Raw genomic sequence first — 6,169 nt, forward strand, 5'->3', positions numbered from 1 at the left:
TATTGATTTGTTAAGTGTTTTGGCTAGTAGTACCTAGGCGGTTTTATGGTCGGCAGCTCCCAAGTTGCCCCATCAGGCTGCTTGCTGCGTCCAACAGCATTTGCATTTATTTTTCTTTAGTTTCATTTATTTTTAGAATCAATTAATTAAGTTTTAGTGTGCATTAATATAGATTGGGTAAGTTTCAGCTGTATCTTGTTAATTTAGTAAATGAGCTGTCAGATTTAGAGATTTGTTGTTTTCAGAAAGGAAAAAGGTGCTGTTTTCAACCAACACCTAATTTTAATTATTTTCTTTCAGTTACATGCATTCCCAATATTTATTTTCGGCATTTAGGTGCATATTATTGTAGGTTTCACAATTTTGAGCTGCTTTTTTTATTGATTTTTTTAGTGTTGTCATGCAGCAATTTTGAGGCTTTTAGAAGCAGCTCATTGGTGTGTGTTGGTGTGTCCACTGCTTACTGGTTGGTTGATTGTAACTAAATCTTGCTGCTCTTAAGTAGATGTCATAGTATGTTAACGTTTAATTAGCTAAAAATAGATATATGTTATGTATTAATTGTGTCTATACCATGTTTAGTAGGTAGGACTGTTCTTTATGTACATGTATACATAGCTGCTTGTGATGTTATTTTCCTACAAGTTGCTTTACACTCTACTGAATTTTCTGTTGCAGTTTAGCGAGTTCAATAATCATCTTTTATTTGAAGTAATGTCTAGGACAATATCAGTTGTTAATCTCTAAAGATAGTTAATTTAAGACTTATATACTGCTCTTTACTATTTTAAAGGTTTAGTGTGTGGTCTCTTTAGTTCGTTTCTTCCCATATTTGCACTATATTGTAGGTTAGTAAGTTGGACAGTTTTCTTATTGGGGAATATCGTTTGACAGTGAAAACTAGGATTTAATTATGATTTATACTTATTTCTAATGTTTGAATTACTAGTTATTGCATTTTCCTGTACTTGGCATAGAGTGTGCATAGCATCTTGTTTCTTGTTGTGTTTTCGTTTTACTACAATTCTATTATAGTTAGTAGATTAAATAGTTGTCTCTTACTTGAAGTAATATTTGTAAGGAAAACTTAGTTGATGGTAATTAGTTTTAGCTCAATTAAGGTGTAGACTACTATTTACGGTTTTTATGTTTTAGAGAGAGAAAGTCCAGTTGTATCTTGTTTTTGCTACAATTTTCTATTTTAATATAGTTTAGTAGGAAATATAGTTACCTTTTGTAAAAAAAATAGCTTTTAGATAAAAATTAGTTGTTGAATATTAGATATACTTAGTTTTTGTATACAGACTATCATTAGCGTTATGCATTAGTTTTTACTGTATTTTTTAATCATTTATAGTGCAGTTTGTTATGAAAAATGGTTTTTTTCTTAAAAAATATACTTAAATGAAAATTAATTGTTAATTAGTAGATATACCTAATTTTTAGATATAAACTGTTATAGAGAGAGAAAGTGCATATTTTGCTTGAACATTTGTTATTTTGATGCATTCCTCGTTATAGTTTGAGAGTTTATATCATTATTCTTTGAAATTTATGATTTATAGTATTTAGTTTCTCAATTTTATTATTATTTTGTACTTTAGCAACCTAGGCTGCATATTTTAAGTAAGCTAGTCTGAGCTTGGGTTAACCAACATTGACCAAGGCTTAGATGTTTTTGTCACCTAAGACACTAAATGGTTTGTATTTTTTATTAGCAACTACGTACAAACTTGGATAGAAAGTGTGTTGTTTTTGTGCACGGGCAACAATATATAGTTGCCAATTTACTTTCTAACATGTTGTACAGTTGAATACTCTTTTTTAGATAATTTGCAACTTACTCGAGAGGGAAGTGGAGCAATGACAAGGAAACTGAAGGCTTCACATGTTGGAGAAAATTGAGGCGCTATTGAAGATCAAAGAGTTCTAGTGTCTTCAAAAGGCTGCCATATTTAGATTTTAGGATTTTTTTTCTTGTTTTACTTGCTTTTGTTTGTTGCAACATTTATATAAGTGTCCATGAACGCCATTAAACATTTTGGAAATGGGTTGAACTTTAATTGTTGTAATAGGAGTATCATGTTTTGAGTAATAGAACTCTTGCTCTCTTGATTATACTATGAACTCGCTAGATTTTCATTACATATATTGATAGTCAAATAGTTGTCCCTAGAGTTACTCGAACTCACTATTTGTGCAATCAGATAAATATAACTGATGCATGGTTTTACTTTGTATTACAACAAAATATTTGATTATATATGTGAATAAAGATTTGAAATTGATTGCAAATTATATTTATGTGCAAAACCGCACCAGGTATATTGAGCTGGACCTCCTAGCTCAGCCTGGCTTCAATGTCTATGATGTGGGCATCGGTCTTAATGAAAAACATTATCATGCAGTTGGCAAAGCTAGAACGAGTGCATTCATCATAGCCTTCTTAAGTTGGTTGAAGGCAAAGGTAACTCTCTTGGTCCACAAACAAGAGTTTGTCTTCAAAAGTTGGGTAAGCAGGGCTGCAATAAGTCCATAATATTGTATAACCTCATGTAATAACCTGCGATGCCTGAAATTGTTCTTAAAAAATAGATATTTTTGGGAGTTAGGATTGTTCAATGGCTTGGAGCTTTTTCTTTTTGACCCAAAAATGCATTTACACTTTTTTTTGCAAACAGGTGGTGTCCGTAGAGTATTTTTAAAATAGCTTTAACATGGTCCAAGTGATCAGACCAAGTTTTGGAATGAATAGAATCTCACAAAAAAAAAAGACCAGGACAAATATCCTGAAATATGGGGAAAAGATATCACTCATGACCATTTGAAATATAAGCAAGTGCATTTGTTCACTCGAATGACATGACAAGAAGCTTATAGTGGCCATAGTGGGTTCTAAATATGATATTGTCAACATCTTGTCGAGCTATTTGGACCTGGTGGTAACCCGATCTAAGTTCAAACTTTGTGAAAAAACCAAGCATGATAAAATTCATCAAATAGATCATCTACAATAGGAAAGAGGTGCTTATCCTTGGCGGTGAAGTCATTCAAGCCCTGATAAACCACACAAAACGCCAATATCTATTCTTCTTGTAAACCTTTCAATCTCATTTTTCTGGATGTGGGCATATCTAGGCAGCCTAGCAGCCTAATGTTGACTGGTTTGGCCCTATCCTTGAGGATGATATGATGGTCTTGGGAGCAAAGAGGCGGCAAACCCTCAGGTACTTGAAAAATGAGCTGGAATTAATCCAATACTCATTATAAATCACGTGAAACCTTAGAGGTCGTTTGATGGCCACAAGACACGCAGAACAGGACACGCGTGTCCTGTTTAGCAGATTTTTTCATCAAACGCTGGACAGGACGGACGACTGAAGGAGGGTATAAATGATTTTTTTGTCCCTGAGCTAACCCTCGGAACGGAATAGACAGGACAGAACTCATCTCCCGCCCCCCGACGACCCCGAGCCCTCGACGCATCTCCTTCTCCTCCAGCTCCACCCCCATCTCCTTCTTTTCCACCTCCGCCCCCATCTCCCCTACCTTTCTCCTCTTCTCCACCCTCGACTGACTTTCTCCTCCATCTTTGCCCTCGTCTATGCCGCCGAGCTGCCTGATTCCTGTTTCTCTCCTTCTCCTCTGTCGCCCGAGCTGCCCTAGCCCTTGCCCTGTAGCCCATTCTTGTCTTCCTTGCCCCTCACGCTTCTTCACCCTCCTTCAACCTCTCGCCTCCTTCAAACGTGCAGTGGATTGAAGCTGCCCCTCGCCCTGCCAATCAAGCAATCTGCCCATTCCACAGGTATGTCCCTGTCTTACGGCTGCTTCTCCATTGTAGGCGTTTGTGAAGCAAAGGTCTATGCTGTATTAACATTTTGATATCTCAGATTCTCAAGCAATCTTGCCTTTTTCCCATTGTCGTTTTTCATTTGCAGGCAGACCACCCGTAGCTTCCGTTGCAGCCTAGCAGCTCCTCAGCTTCCTCTTCTCCTCTCCTTAGCAGGAACGACAGCTCTCTGCAGCAGTGACTCATCCGACTCATTTCCGGCATTTCTGAAGAGCATCTCCAGAGAAGGGTAAATCCCCAACAATTACTTCGTTATGGTTCTCATCTTTTGTTTCCCCTTTTCCTCTGTTCTCCTGACAGATTATTGGGCAAGAACTTAATAGTTTAATCTTGGATCATGTTGCCAATCTGAAATAGTAATTTCTACGCAGTCGATGGATAGTTTTACTGATTTGGTTCCTTTGGGATTTATTAAGGTTATTAAAAATAATAAGGGTGTGCTAATTGTTCTTCACTTTGTTAAATTTGCACAGAAATGTGCTGTGCGGCTTGATAATGGATATTGTGGATGGAAATTCATGGTTAAACTGAAAATTGTTTTCCTACATAGGTATTTCGGTAGACCTGTAATGGGCTCCATGTGGAGAACTTTTGTTATTGCAGGTTGCGACGAGTTTCTTTTCAATCTTTCAATGTTGTGTGTAATGAAGTTCCGAGTACTTTTCGATGATTGACCGCCTACTGTTTATGACCGTTGCTTCTAGGATGTTGTCTTCCATGTAAGATGAGCTGATTCGGACATGAGGACCCTGGGTTTTGCCATTCATTAGTGAGAGGTTTAATCTTCAGTTGTAAAATCATTTTGACATTTTTATGTTTTATGTTAAAAAGTATCAGATGAAGTTTAAGTTTTTCTCGTTAAGAAAACGGATGAGGATGGATCATGAGGGCATATGAACAACTTTCATTAGTTAAGTGTGACAGTGGAATATAAAGACAAAGAAATGTATAGCAGTTAGAAAATTATGTATGCAATCCAATGTCGTAAGTTGGGCCTTATGTCGTACGTCAAAAGGGTCTACCAGGAATGGCATCCTTTTTTCACTATTTTGTTTCTATATGCAGGTTATCATTTATTCACCTGCTCGCACTGCAACTCAGCAAGGTTCAGGAAAAGTTGGAAGGTAGAAAATCAACTTCTTGTCAACGCAAAAGTAAGTTATGGTGGTCCTTTCTTTCCAACAGCTGCATGTTCACATGTTTTTCAGGATCCTGCTGTCTTCCCGATGGTTACTGTCATAGAGAATACAGTGTTAATGACTTCTGCTACAAAGCCTGCCAGGGATATAAATTACCAAAAAATGGCTATGTAGTGTGTACAATGTACAAAAACGTAAGGGGGAAAACAGCCTACAAAATCAAGGCAGTGCATCCCCATTAAGCTTGCCTCAAAAGCCGCTGCTCATACTTTCTTGGCTCAATGTAGCTCATCGGCCTCAAACTTCATAGACAGCTTCAGGCTCTTGGATGCATGACATGGCATGTGAGCCATACAAATGTCGAATGTGAGATTTCTATACATACCTTAACTAGCTAGGAAGAAAAAAGCAGTATGCCATGGTCAATGTACACTTCTATTCACTTCTATGGTCAATGTCATAGTGCGTGTGTGTGATCTGTAGAAACCAGACCATTAAATTAAAGAATGTTTGCTGATATGGTGAACTCATCGAAAATATGCATGTCTCTGTTGTTCTCTCTCTCTCTCTCAGCTTTGGTACACATGTTCAATGATGTCTCTTTGTATATGTTGTTGTTAGTGAAAATAATGGCCAATTTTGTGAACTGATAGGCTGGTATCAATTTTGCATTTCAATAACATAAAAACAAGCATTTCCCATGATTTCTGTATTCAATCTTTTTCTCTTACTTTCCATATTCAATCATTTACCCGCTACAGATCTTTGTCAAGGACTAGTTCTCTATCTTCTTTTCTTTTCTACTGAACTTATTTCTGCAGATCATCTCTCTCTCTTATACTAGATACATATATATATAGAAAGAGGATTGGAAGGTGTAACTTAGAAGGAAGAAGCATGTTGTCATCGTTATTAGAAATGAGTTCTTTAAACTGCGTAGGTTCCTTCCTTTCGCCAGTCACCAATATATTTCATACATCGTAATTAAAATTTTTCAAACAAGTTTAGCATCTTTACATACATAGTGGCAATGGAGTTTTGTCTTATTCTCAACCACAACCTCACCGATGGAAGTTATTTCAAATGATAACAATGGGTCTATGCTAGGTCTTCATTAATAAAGTTGTTTGTTGATCCTATGTTAATAAAAATACTCATTTCATTGTCTCCTACCCTACAT

At 36.6% G+C, this 6,169-nt stretch overlaps 1 long non-coding RNA gene across 2 annotated transcripts; it reads left to right on the top strand.

The window, feature by feature from the left end:
• The first annotated feature begins 3,467 nt into the window (after positions 1-3,467).
• Positions 3,468-5,515, top strand: LOC116263081 (uncharacterized). Of its 2 annotated transcripts, XR_007574513.1 has the most exons (4): positions 3,468-3,805; positions 3,939-4,079; positions 4,916-4,974; positions 5,059-5,515. It is a non-coding gene; the product is annotated as an uncharacterized LOC116263081 (long non-coding RNA). The 2 variants fall into 2 exon arrangements; XR_004174559.2 differs by having other exon boundaries at positions 4,916-5,515.
• The last annotated feature ends 654 nt before the right edge of the window (positions 5,516-6,169 follow it).

Source organism: Nymphaea colorata, chromosome 10 (genome assembly GCF_008831285.2).
Source record: "Nymphaea colorata isolate Beijing-Zhang1983 chromosome 10, ASM883128v2, whole genome shotgun sequence".
NCBI classification, from domain to species: Eukaryota; Viridiplantae; Streptophyta; class Magnoliopsida; order Nymphaeales; family Nymphaeaceae; genus Nymphaea; species Nymphaea colorata.